Genomic DNA, 14,492 nt, shown 5'->3' on the forward strand with positions numbered 1-14,492 from the left:
ATTTGCATGCAAAATTCAAGAAGTCATTGTTTTTTACTGCTGAGTAGTACTCTAATATGTATATATTCCATACTTTCTTCATCCATTCTTCCATTGAAGGACATCTAGGTTGTTTCCAGCTTCTGGCTATTACAAACAATGCTGCTATGAACATAGTTGAGCATATACTTTTGTTGTATGATAAGGCATCTCTTGGTTATATTCCCAAGAGTGGTATTGCTGGGTCCAGAAGTAGGTTGATCCCGAATTTCCTGAGGAACAGCCACAATGCTTTCCAAAGTGGTTGCACAAGTTTGCATTCCCACCAGCAATGGATGAGTGTACCCCTTTCTCCACAACCTCCCCAGCAAAGGCTATCATTGGTGCTTTTTATTTTAGCCATTCTGACAGGTGTAAGATGGTATCTTAAAGTTGTCTTAATTTGCATTTCCCTGATCGCTAAGGAAGTTGAGCATGACCTTAAGTGTTTTTTGGCCATTTGAAATTCTTCTGTTGAGAATTCTCTTTTCAGCTCAGTGCCCCATTTTATAATTGGGTTGATTAACGTTTTACGGTCTAGTTTCTTGAGTTCTTTATATATTTTGGAGATCAGACCTTTGTCAGTTGCAGGGTTGGTGAAGATCTTCTCCCAGTCAGTGGGTTCCCTTTTTGTCTTAGTGACAGTGTCCTTTGCTTTACAGAAGCTTCTAAGTCTCAGGAGGTCCCATTTATTCAACGATGCCCTTAATGTCTGTGCTGCTGGGGTTATACGTAGGAAGTGGTCTCCTGTGCCCATGTGTTGTAAAGTACTTCCCACTTTCTCTTCTATCAGGTTTAGTGTGTTTGGACTGATATTGAGGTCTTTAATCCATTTGGACTTGAGTTTTCTGCATGGTGATAGATATGGATCTATTTTCATTCTTCTACAGATTGACATCCAGTTTTGCCAGCACAATTTGTTGAAGATGCTCTCTTTTTTCCATTGTATACTTTTAGCTCCTTTGTCGAAAATCAGGTGTTCATAGGTATGACCCTTGTATCCCTAATCTCTCCAAGACCTTTATCATAAAGGGGTGTTGAATTTTGTCGAACGCTTTTTTTATATGATGGATTACATTGATAGATTTGCGTATGTTGAACCAGACCTGCATCTCTGGGATGAAGCCTACTTGATCATAATGGATAATTTTTCTAATGTGTTCTTGGATTCGGTTTGCCAGTATTTTATTGAGAATTTTTGCGTCGATGTTCATGAGTGAGATAGGCCTGTAATTCTCTTTCTTGGTTGGGTCTTTGTGTGGTTTTGGTATCAGGGTAACTGTAGCTTCATAAAAGGAATTAGGCAATGACTCTTCTGTTTCTATATTGTGAAATACGTTAAGGAGTATAGGTATTAGCTCTTCTTGGAAGTTCTGGTAGAATTCTGCATTGAAGCTATCTGGTCCTGGGCTTTTTTTGGAAGGGAGATTTTTTATAACAATTTCTAATTCTTTGCGACTAACAGGTCTATTTAGATCATTCACCTGTTCTTGGTTTAGCTTTGGTATATGGTACTTATCTTTAAAAATGTCCATTTCTTTTGCATTTTCCAGTTTTGTGGCATATAGGTTTTTGTAGTAAGATCTAATGATTCTCTGAATTTCCTCTGTGTCTGTGGTTATGTCCCCCTTTTCATTTCTGATCTTATTTACTTGTGTGTTTTCTCTCTGTCGTTTAATTAGTTTGGATAGGGGTTTGTCGATCTTGTTGATTTTCTCCAAGAACCAACTTTTTGTTTCATTGATTCTTTGGACTGTTTTCTGTGTTTCTATTTTGTTGATTTCTGCCCTCAGTTTGATTATTTCCAGTCTTCTACTCCTCCTGGGCACGTCTGCTTCTTTTTTTTCTAGAGCTTTCAGGTGTGCTGTTAAGTCCCCAATGTATGCTTTCTCCGTTTTCTTTAAGTGGGCACTTAGTGCTATGAACTTTCCTCTTAGCACTGCTTTCATCGTGTCCCATAGGTTTGAGTATGTTGTCTCTTTATTTTCATTAAATTCAAGGAAGACTTTAATTTCTTTATTAATTTCTTCCTTGACCCAGGTGTGGTTCAGTAGTTGACTGTTCAGTTTCCATGAGTTTGTTGGCTTTCTGGGGGTAGCATTGTTGTTGCCTTCTAACTTTAATCCATAGTGATCTGATAAGACACAGGTGGACACTGATTTTTTTTGTATCTGTGGAGGTTTCCTTTGTTTCCAAGTATGTGGTCAGTTTTCGAGAAGGTTCCATGAGCTGCAGAGAAGAAGGTATATTCTTTCCTATTTGGGTGGAGTGTTCTATAGATGTCTGTTAAGTCCATTTGCATCATTACCTCCAACAATTCTCTTAATTCTCTATTAGGTTTCTGTCTGATTGACCTGTCCCTTGGTGAGAGAGATGTGTTGAAGTCTCCTACTACTAGTGTGTGTGGTTTGATGTCTGCCTTAAGTTCTAGTGATATTTCTTTTACATATGTGGGTGCTTTTATATTAGGAGCGTAGATATTCAGGATTGAGACTTCATCCTGATGAATTGTTCCTGTTATGAGTATAAAGTGTTCATCTTGATCTCTTCTGATTCATTTTAGTTTGAAGTCTGTTTTGTTAGAAATTAGTATGGACACACCTGCTTTTTTTTTAGGACCATTTGCTTGAAAAACCTTTTCCTAACCCTTTACTCTAAGTAGATGACTGTCTTTGTGGTTGAGATGTGTTTCTTGCAAACAGCAGAATGTTGGACCCTGTTTTCGTATCCAATCTCTTAGCCTGTGCCTTTTTATAGGTGAATTGAGACCATTAATATTAAGTGATATTAATGACCAATGGTTGTTTGCTCCAGTTATTCTTATTGTTTTTGGTAGTAGAGTTTGTGTGTCTCCCTTCTTTGAGTTGTGCTAGTGAAGGGTCGCTAGATGCCTGAGTTATTGTAGGCAGTGTTAGCAATGTTGGATTCCTTGGGTTGTGATTTTCCTTCTATTACTTTCTGCAGGTCTGGATTTGTGGCTACATATTGTTTAAATTTGTTCTTATCCTGGAATGTCTTGTTTTCTCCATTGATAGTGAACGATAGCTTGGCTGGGTATAGTAGTTTGGGTTTGCATCCGTGGTCCCTAGTTTCTGTAGTACCTCTATCCAGGACCTTCTGGCTTTCATGGTTTCCATAGAGAAGTCAGATGTAAGTCTGATCGGTTTACCTTTATAAGTTACTTGCCCTTTTTCCTTTGCAGCTCTTAATATTCTTTCGTGTTTTGATTATTATATGGCAAGGGGATGTTTTTCTTTGATCCAGTCTGTTTGATGTTCTGTATGCTTCTTGAATATTCAAAGGAATATCTTTCTTTAGTTTGGGAAAGTTTTCTTCCATAATTTTGTTAAAAATATTTTATGTGCCTTTGAGTTGTGACTCTTCTCATTCTTGTATCCCTATTATTCTTAGGTTTGGTCTTTTTATTGCGTCCCATAATTCCTGAATGTTTTGTGATGAGAATTTGTTGACTTTGCTGTTTTCTTTGATCAGTGCATTTATTTTCTCTATAGTGTCCTCAGAATCTGAGATTCTTTCTTCTATCTCTTGTATTCTATTGATTATGCTTGATTCTGTAGTCTCTGCTCGTTGACCTAGATTTTCCATATTCAGCTGGTCCTCAGTTTGTGTTTTCTTCCTTGCTTCCATTTCAGTTTTCAATTCTTGAACTGTTTCCATTACTTGTTTTATCGTTTTTTCTTAGTTTCCCAGGGTATCATTCACGTATTTACTCATTTCTTCAAACTTTTTGTTATACTTCTCATCCATTTCAATAAGGGTGTTTTTTACATGTTGTTTAAGGGACTCTATTGCTTTCATAAAGTCAATTTTTTCCACTTCTTCTATGTTAGGGTGTTCAAGTCCTTCTGATGTAAGATCATTGGGTTCTGGTGTTTTCATGTTGTTTTTCAGATTGTTGGGTGAATTCTTGCCTTGGCGCCTGCCCATCTCCTCCTATCAATGCTATCTAATGGGTCTTTTAAAGCAGGATCAGGTTTCCCTGCTGGGCCAGGGGCCTAGCTTACAAGATGCCCTCGCTCCGTTTCCTGTCTCCCATCACGGGCCAAGATCCTTCTCACCACTCAGAAGGGTCTTCAGGAACAGGGCCAGGCTCCCCGTTCGCCAGGGATCTTGCCAACAAAAGGCCTACCACTCAGCCACCAAAACAGAGAAACTCCCGCTGCCCTCTGTCCCGAGCTCCTGACCCAGAGCCCAAACAGGCTAAACTGGGTGATCCTGCAGCCCCGCATAAGGGAGGGAGAGTGAAGGGGGCCCCTGGGTGCAAGCTGGGATGGGCCAGGGAGAGAGAGGTTGCAGCAGAGGAGGAGCAGCCCCAGCAGAGGGGACCAGCCCTCACAGACTAACTGAGGGGTCAAGGGGGTCTGGGAATGCCCCTGCTCCGTTTCCTGTGGCCCGCTGTGGGCCAAGAACACTCTCCCCACCCAGGAGTGTCTTCAGGGACAGGTCAGTGGATCTCACCAATAAAAGGCTTCCCAATCTGCAGGTTAGGCCCCAAGAAACCTACTTGATTTAATTGTAGTGGGGCGATCTGCTCTCAGTGTGGGCTTTACTCTTTCATGCTTGGACTATCCCACATCCACCGGTCTCCGCCGCGTCTGCGCGCCAGGCTCTGCCTGGCGCGTGCATCTGCCCGACAGTCTCCGCCCCGTGCGTGCGTCTGCCCCGTCTAGTCTGTTTTGATGCACACCTTCCTAGACCTGGATGGAGGAGGGAGGGCCTTGGACTTCCCACAGGGCAGGGCACCCTGACTTCTCTTAGGACTGGAGAGGGAGAGGGGAGGGGGAGGGAAATGGGAGGAGGGCAAGAGGTGGAAATTTTTAATAAATAAATATATAAATAAATTTTCTGGGCATTGCATTGAATCTGTATCTTGCTTTTGGTAAGATTGCCATTTTTACTATGTTAATTCTACCTACCCAAGAGTATGAGAGATCTTTCCACTTTCTGGTGTCTTCTTCAGTTTCTTTCTTCAAAGATTTAAAATTCTTTTCATACAGGTCTTCCTTAGTGGTACATGCTCTTAATCACAGTACATAGGAGGCTGAGACAGGATGGAAGTTCAAGGTCAATCACGACCTTGCCTTTTTTAAAGACAACTACAATAATGTTAAATGTTCAATCTCAGTCAATATCATAGAAATGAAAATTAAATTAAAGTGACACTGGGATCTTGCCTCACCCAAGAAAACAATCCCAAATGCTGGTGAGAACATACGGAACAGGGAAGAAGTCTTGTCTAGACACTGCTGGCAAGAATGGACAATAAAATGACTTTCTGGGAGTCGACATGGAGGCTTCTCAATACACTAGAGAATATGACCGGGTCACACCACTCCTGGGTATTAGCTGAAGGCCTCCAACACGGTGACATTTGCACATCAGTGTTCAGTGTAGCTCAGTTCACATTAGTTACCATGGAAACAACCCAGGTGTCCATCTACTGAGGAGAGGATGGAGAAAATGTGGCACACACACACATACAGAGACACACACACACAGACACAGAAACACACATACACACACACACAGCAATGGTTTCAACCTAAGCTTTCTTGTGTGCAGCAAAATGGATTCAAATGGGAATTGCTACACTAAAGAAATTAAGCCTGTCTGGTAAAGACAAGCATTGCATGCTGTTTCTCACGCTCGATCCTCAGTTTTATAAACATATATAAAATCAAAGGTTAAAAATGACACGGAAGGAGAGGTGGAACTAGAACAGAGAAGAACCAGAAGGGGAAGGAGAAGAAAGGGGAAGGTCGGTAGTAGTGGCAGAAAATTCTCAAGGCACACTTATATATTTCATGAAAATGTCCTTAAGAAACACAGTAACATGTACAATGAATACATGTCCATTAAAAATATTCCAAAGGCAAACAATTCACTAAGAAAATGAACAAAAAATGCAGACACGTCCTAGGAGAGAATTCATAAATAAACACGTAAGATGCTTACTGTAACGCATATTAAGGAAATATGCATTAAAGCACTGTGAGAGATGACCAATGGGGACCCCTAAAAAAGTGGAGACAGTCAATGACGGCAAGGACGTGGAGAGACTGAACTACCCATGTGCTGCAAGCAGAATGGAGAACGTTCCAGCCATGGTCCTTGGTACTGCCAAACATCTGGCAGGCGTTTTCTGAGAATCCTAAAGTTAAACAGGGGTTTACTATACAACCTAACAATTGCATTCCTACAAATTTACCTGGGGAAGTGAAAATTTAGTTTCACTCAGAAACTTGTGCGCACATGTTCTAGTGGCTTGATTCATATTTGTCCCAGACTAAAACTTATCCAGTGTTCTGACAAGTAAATAAACTGTGGTATGTTTGTACCATGCAATGCTGCGCAGCCCTGGAAGAAGCACAGAACACACACACACACACACTCACACACACTCTTACTTGGATGAACCTTGGGGAAATTACGCCAAATAGAAAAAGTCAAACTTCAAAAGTGCATACAATTCCGTTCATGAAGTCATCTTGAAAAAGTTGTCAATGCAGACTGGATTAGTGGTTGCCGTGGATCAGGGAAGTAGGAAGAGGTGGGGATGACCATCGAGAAATGAAACAGGTAAACACAGCAAAAAGGTAAAGTTTGGGTGATGATGATGGATTCGATCATGAACAGTCATAAACATACACGCATACACATGCATGCATACATACACACAGAGGGGAAAATACGAGTAAGTTCTCCACATTGTACCGTGCCAAGATCCTGCACTGAATCTGGACATAGCTAATAACGATGTAACACTTGGAGGCAGACGCAGCCACAGAAGGGACTGTGTGTTTCTTAACGGCCTGCTATAAACCTGTCATTACTTCAAAACTACAAAGTTTGCTTAAAAATTCTGGCTCTTAAATATTTAACAAAGAAACATAAACACAGAAGCCATTAAATCAATGGTTGTGCCAAGCTTAAATGTAGGCCTGGATCCGCTGGCATGGCTGCGCTGTCCTCACTTCTCCCTCCTCTGCCTTGAAGCCATCCTGCCCTCTCTAGCTCCTCTTCCTCTTCCCCATGCCAGGTACCTATAACTTCCACATTCATAGATTCTGCTCCCCTGTGTGTGATCTTCTCATACTCATTCTCCACGTTTGTTGATAGTCTACAGTGAGTGTGAGCAAGGTTCTAGTCCCTGAAAGAGACTAGATAGATAGAGCAACATCTTTGTGCCAGGAGAACTCTCATTCTTGGGGAGAAATGGACAAATACTAAGGGGAATACTTATAAAAATTTTAGATGTTTTCTTTCATAAATAAAAACAAGCATAAATGGTTAGAAAGCACAACTTTTTTCACATTTTTTTTTAAATTTTGGGAGTGTGTGCATCCTATGGCATGTGTGTGTGTGAACAACCTGTGTGAGTCGTTCTGTCCTCAATCGTGGGAATCCCGAGGACAGAACTGACAGTCAGACTTGCCAGCGAGTGCCTTTACCTGATAAGCCAGCCAGCCAGCCAGCCTCTCACTACTTTAGATGTGGGGTTAGAAAGGACCTATTTGGTGCTTTAATATTTGAGTAGAAACCTCAATAAAGTCAGAAAGCAACTTATGCATGATGATCAAGAAAAAGACACACTCCTGCAGAGAGAATCCCTCTCCACACTAAGAGACAATTTCTTATGAAGAGTCTGCAAGGGAGCAAATGGAAGCCAAGTGTAGGAGGATGTGTTTAGATTATTCAAGGAAGCAGATTTGAGTGCATTAATCAGTTGGTGCCTGTTGCTGAATATTAGTTTAAGATGTGTTGCATTCGTTGATGCTGTGGAATATTTAAGGATGCAAAGATGTGTTGCATTCTATTACTTTGCATTTGTTTAACTGTGAAGCTGTGTTACTTTGCCAGCCTAAAACACCTGATTGGTCTAATAAAGAACTGAATGGCCAATAGCTACACAGGAGAAAGGATAGGCGGGGCTGCCAGGCAGAGAATAAATAGGAGGAGACATCAAGGCTCTAGCAAAGAAGAGAAAGAAGGAGCAAGAAAAGGGGAAGGAGAGGAGGACACCAGGGGTCAGTCACCCAGTCACACAGCCAGCCTCTGAGTGAAAAGGAAAGAAAGATATATAGGATAAAGAAAGGTAAAAACCAGAGGTAAAATACAGGTAAAGAGAAACAGGATAATTTAAGTTAGAAAAGCTGGCTAGAAACAAGCCAAGCTAAGGTAGAGCATTCATAAGTAAGAATTAAATTTCCGTGTATTTATTTGGGAGCTGGGTGGTGGGTCCTCAAAGAGTAAAACAAAAGCCAGCTACAGGTGCTACATGAAAAGCAAGCCCAAACTTGGATGGGCAACAATAATTACGTTATCTTTCCTGAGGATGTCTAAGGGTCAGTTCAGGGACACAACTAAGTGGCTCCTGCCCGGGGCCTTAGATTGTAGCAAGCTATCAGCCAGAACTGTAGTCATCTATAGTCATGAGATTCACTTCCAGAATGGCTCACTTGCCAGTTCTGGTGGCACAGGCCGGTAGGATTTGCCAAAGAATGGCTTGCTCACATGGTTTGGTCAGAAGGCTGGAGTCTCTCTCCCTGTAGACTATTCCATAGGGCACTTAGTATCGTCATGTCCTAGTACCCAGTTTCCCCCTCTATGGGTGATCTAAGATGGGTCAGAAAAATGGGCACGATGCCCTTTATAATAAAGCCTTGGAAGTAACACACCATCACTTCTGCCATATTCTGTAGGTCACACAGACCAACATCACATCTAGTATGACTCTCTGGATCACTGGGGCATGTCATGGGGGTTGGCTGCCACAACAAAACAACCTGTAGGCCATAGGAAAGTCCCCATTTACCCATCCTTTTTGTTTAGAGACAAGGCACCATGTCCTTCTGATCTTCCTGCCTCCACCTCCTGAGTTCTGAGGTTAGAGTCATGTGTGACCACACCTGGTTTGTGCAGTCCTGGGGATCAAACTCGGAGCTCCATGCTGGTGGGCAAATAATCTACCACCTGAGACCCACCCACAACCCCCATTCATTCCAAATGGATAAATGGTCCCTAGCAGCTTGAAAGATTTGTGGTCTTGAGTCTGTGCTCAGTGTTGTAGGGCTAGTACTACAGGCTATTGTGGAAACAGGTACAGCACAGCTTCTAATTGGTCTTAATAATAAAAATCCAGAGTCAGATATAGGGGTTAATGCTGAAGATCAGAGAAGCAGAGCAGCAAGCGCTACTAAATCCTCAGACCAAAGGGGAAATCCTGCGCCTGCAAAATCTCAGACTGAATGCTCTCTCTACGAAACCTCAGACTAAATCCAAGTTCTTGTCTCCTCCCGCCTATGTTCCTGTCTCCACCCAGCCATATCTCTGCCTCCCTAGTGATTGGATTAAAGGCGTGGAATCCCAAGTGCTGGGATTACCTTTGTGTAATCTCTATTTCTCTTTTAGACAGATTCAATCTCCTCGCGTAGCCTAGGGTGTCCTTAAACTCTCAGAAATTCACCTCTGTCTACCAAGTGCTGGGATTTAAAGTGTGTGCCACCACTCCCTGGCCTCTATGGCTAACTAATGGCTTAGCACTGCACTCTGATCTTCAGGCAAGCTTTATTTGTTAGATCACAGACAAGATACCACCATAGATGGGGACTATATACGAGGCACTCCGGAGGTTCAGCTGAGGCACAGCAGAGGACCAGGGTGCCAGCAACAGTGGCAGGCGTCAGCAGGTTATGAATCTGAAACAGAGCTAAAGGAATTTCTGCAGACTTGGAACATTTTTTTCTTCATTCCTTCTGAGTGATCTTGTCTGTTTCTCTGGTTTAAGCAAGCATTTCATCAACATCACAGTGAAAGCCACAATGCTTTCTGCAGTAGATTCCTGGCTGGAGCTGTCTGACCCATTCTGAAGCTCTGCCCGCGACCAGTGATGATGATTTGTCAGGCTGTTGCAGAAAGCCTGCCCTAAATCCCTGTCCAGAGCCAGGTATCAAAACCCAAGCTTGATATATTGTCTTGTTGGACAGAAATAACCTCACCAACAACATCTTAGTTCAAACTCAACACTCAGTAGAGCCAAACGCAAGCCATTATTTCCACCGACACAGCTGCCACTCTTTCCAGTGCTCCGCTCCGGATCAGTAGGTGGGACACCAAGGACCCTAGCAGGAAGTCTGGGAGTTGTCTGATGTCCATGTGTCCTTCAAGCACCGAGTCTTACCAGTTTCTCCTATGTATTCCTGAGACCTGACTTCCTCTGTGTCGAATATTCTCGTCCATGCCTACAGAACTGAATGGATCTTGTGCACCAACTATGTGAAATCCGACGTGTATCTCATTCCTCCATTGTTTTCAGTAGCTGTCCACCACTGCAGGCATCAAGCCCAAGTTACTCACTAACATGGCTTATGTTTCAATGTGCTCTAGACTGTGACTGAGCCGGCCCCTCTCAAATACGTTTCTCAGCCTTATGTTTCAAACACTTTACATTCCATCGACTTTCACTTCACCTCCTCTCTGGCAGCCCTGCTCTGACCTTTATGAGAAAGTCTAGCCCAAGTTTTGCCTAGCCTGAAATGCAGAATCCTCCTGCCTCTGGGATCACCAATGTCCAAAACCATCCATTCCAGCCGTCTTGAGTTAGCCACAGTGTTGTGGGATATTTGTACACTGTGTGAAGATATATCGCTGTGATTGGTTTAATAAAGAGCTGAAGGTCAAGGAAGAGGTGTAGATGTGACTTCCGGACAGAGAGAGGAAGTAGGAGGAGACTATAGAGGTGTAGAGAAGACACCGATGAGACGTGAAGGGAATAGAACATACAATACGAAATAAAAGTAAAAAGTCACATAGTAAAACAAAGATTTTTTTTTAAGCAGGTTAATTTAAGTTGTAAGAGACAAACCTAAGCTAAGGCCATGCTCTCATAATTAATAATACGTCTCCATGCCATTATTTGTGAGCTGGCGGTCAACGAAAAAGCTTGCTACACCAAAAAGCCAGCAAGGTCCTTACAAACTTCTTATGCAAGCTGCTTCACTGTAGGCCACCAGGCCACTGCTAACCTGTCTCCTCCACACCAAACACCTCCTCCTGTAGCCCCCAATCTTCTCACACTGGCCACCCAGTGCCAGCTGTTCTTCAGACGGAGCACTGTGGTCACCTTCTCCAAAAAGCCTTCTCTAGATCCTCATTTTTGTCCTCAAAATACCCATGGAAACTCATTTGTCCTATCCTATCAAAAGTTAGAAATACTTTCTATCTCCTCTTTATATTATTATCAAGTTCAGGGTCTAGGAGTATGTCATATTTCCTTTACCTAATCATGTTCAGGACTTTTTACAACCTGCAGCACCCCTGCCCCTCTGTCTCTGTCTCTCTCTCTCTCTTCTCTCTCTTCTCTCTCTCTCTCTCTCTCTCTCTCTCTCTCTCTCTCTCTCTCTCTGTGTGTGTGTGTGTGTGTATGTGTGTGAGTGATGTTGGAGGAAATACACGAGTGTCCTACATCATACTCACACATGATCATAAATGATTATGTTACTAATTTGTGCATTGACTGGGATTTGGTGTTTTCTCTACTATTTTATAGCACAGTCATTCCATTCAAAAATGAAAATAAAAAAATAAACAATAAAAGAGCCTCATTCAGATCCTCAGGATCCCAGAAGGTGTTATCAAGGAAATCAGAGCTCCAAGACAGCCAGTCCCCTGAAGAACGTAGGACAAGATGAGGTGGGTGGCTGTCATCCTGTCCGAATTGGTCTGATGTGAATGTTTATGCTGTTGCTTGTAATAAATATATTACAATATGTATATTCAAAAAACAAAAGAAAATACAACTTTTTTCTGCAATTGATAAAACTGAGGCTTAGATGGGAAAGTCAGACCAAGAGTGCTGACGGTCAGAAGCAGACGAGAGATGGGATAGGGGTGGGGGTGGAGTGGAGGGGAGGGGTGTGGTCAGACCAAGGGTGCTGACAGTCAGAAGCAGATGAGAGATGGGGTGGGGGTGGAGTGGAAGGGAGGGGAGGGGTGTGGTCAGACCAAGGGTGCTGACAGTCAGAAGCAGATGAGAGATGGGGTGGGGGTGAGGGGTGAAGTGGAGTGGAGGGGAGGGGCGTGGTCAGACCAAGGGTGCTGACTGTCAGAAGCAGACGAGAGATGGGGTGGGGGTGGCATGGAGGAGAGGGGTGTGGTCAGACCAAGGGTGCTGACCAAGACAGTGGGGTCAGTAGCAGATGAGAGATGGGTTGGGGGTGGAGTGGAGGGGAGGGACATGGTCAGACCAAGGGTGCTGACCAAGACAGTGGGGTCAGTAGCAGATGAGAGATGGGGTGGGGGTGGAGTGGAGGGGAGGGACATGGTCAGACCAAGGGTGCTGACCAAGACAGTGGGGTCAGTAGCAGATGAGAGATGGGGTGGGGGTGGAGTGGAGGGGAGGGGTCTGGTCAGACCAAGGGTGCTGACCAAGACAGTGGGGTCAGTAGCAGATGAGAGATGGGGTGGGGGTGGAGTGGAGGGGAGGGGCCTGGTCAGACCAAGGGTGCTGTCAGTGGGGTCAGTAGCAGATGAGAGATGGGGTGGGGGTGGAGTGGAGGGGAATGCCACCAGAGATGCCTTTCACCCCCCATTCCAAGACCAGTATGTATGGACACACTTCAGAGCAGGCAGAGGTTAGGGCAGAAAGCCTTCTCTGCCTGCTTCTTTATATGTCCTTTAAGAAACATATCTGTGCAAAATCATTGCTGTGTCAGCAGCCAGAGGGGTGGGGGTGGGGCGGAGTCAACACTTTCGGAGGCCCCTGTCAAAAGTGTGACCCTATGCAAGATTTCTCTGGATTCACCTTTCTGTTGTATTCCCTTGAAACAGCTGGAACATTTCCAAGGTTTCAACGTTCTGAAAATTCTTAAGTAGGTTTGTAAAGTTTAGTGGCGTCACACGGCATTAGCCTGCCTGTGTGCTGGAGGGGAGCCTCGGTCAGTAACTAATTCTTCCCAGCAAGGGCTGGAAGGGCAGTGTCTGCTGTTTCAGTCCTTTTGAAGGAATCCATTCCATTTTCTCCGCTGGTAAATAAAAGAATGGCCTGCCGCAGAAAAACACAGGAAGAGGTCAACTGGGGTCGATGACTCCCATAACAACTTCTCCACAGGTCCTACCAGTTTCCCTGAACCCCCCAGCATTTGTGCACGGGAGGACAATTTCCAAGAATGTATTGCCAAAATGACGATTGACCTGGTAGTCGCTATTATTTCAAGGTTGTAGACCCATCTGAAAACTTGATAAAATTATAAATTTCTCTGTGTTCCAAGGGTAGTGTAGAGACTACATAGATCATATGGAGTCTACAGCTTTTGCCTTCTGATATCTTTCCCTAAAGTGCCCCAGTAACACAGACTACAAGAACATATTGGGCTCAGCTCAACAGGGACAGTCAGGCCTAACTAGTGGTATTGGCCCTCTTAGCACAGGAAATGGGTGTGCTCAAGTAGACCCTGACCCCCCCCCCCCACCAAGTTCTAAGTATGCTTTATTCTGTTAATGTATGGGTTATTCTTTGTCTCCCCTTGAGAATGAAGTTACCCCAGACTGCAGAGGTTTGACTTCCTTGTACCTCAATACCCCAACACTATTTGGAAGAGAAATACCCAACAAATAGTATCAAATGAATAAATATGTCCCTCTTTTTCTTCTGGGTAAATCATATACATTTTTTTATTTCTGAGATTAGAACACAATTTCAACATTTCTCTTTTCCCTTTCCTGCCTCCAAACACTACCACTCCCCATAAAAACACACACTCAAATACTTGACCTTTTTCCCATTATTACCACATGCATATATATGCACATATAAACATGCATATATATATATATATATATTTACCTAAATATAACCAGCTTGCTCTGTATAATGTTACTTACATGTTGTTTTCAGGGCTGTATTGGCACTAGGCAACTAATTAGTGTGCTCTTCCTTGGGGAAGAGCACCTCTCCCACTGTCAGTTTTCCTCGGATGCCTGGAGTTCTCTGTGTAGGGCAGGGAGGTCTTACGGTTTTTCCAGTCCACTTTGGCGTGTCCATCGGTGTTGTCCTTGTCCAGCTCACGTTCAGGCAGTCATGTTTGTGAGACTTTATGGGTGTGGGTTCTGACATTATTAGGAGATACAGTCTCACAGCAAACTCCCAGATCATCTGGCTCTTATAATCTTTCCATACCCTCTTCTGCAATGTTTTCTGAGCCTCGGATGTGGGAGTATTTTGTATTCGTTGATACTGGGCTCCACAAGTCTGTATTTTGATTGGTGGTGGTCTATCCATAGTGGTCTCCATTGGTTCCTAAAAGAAGTTTTCTTGATGAAGGGTAGAGACTAGATTTCTCTGTGGGTAAAAGAACAACCTTTAAGGATTTTTGTTAAGGGATGATGATGGTTTAGTAAATGAGTCGCCGTAGATTCTGCTCCAGTAACCATGACTTCACCACCACTGAGTAGGT

The sequence above is a fragment of the Chionomys nivalis genome, chromosome 1, assembly GCF_950005125.1.
Source record: "Chionomys nivalis chromosome 1, mChiNiv1.1, whole genome shotgun sequence".
In the NCBI taxonomy this organism is placed as follows: Eukaryota; Metazoa; Chordata; class Mammalia; order Rodentia; family Cricetidae; genus Chionomys; species Chionomys nivalis.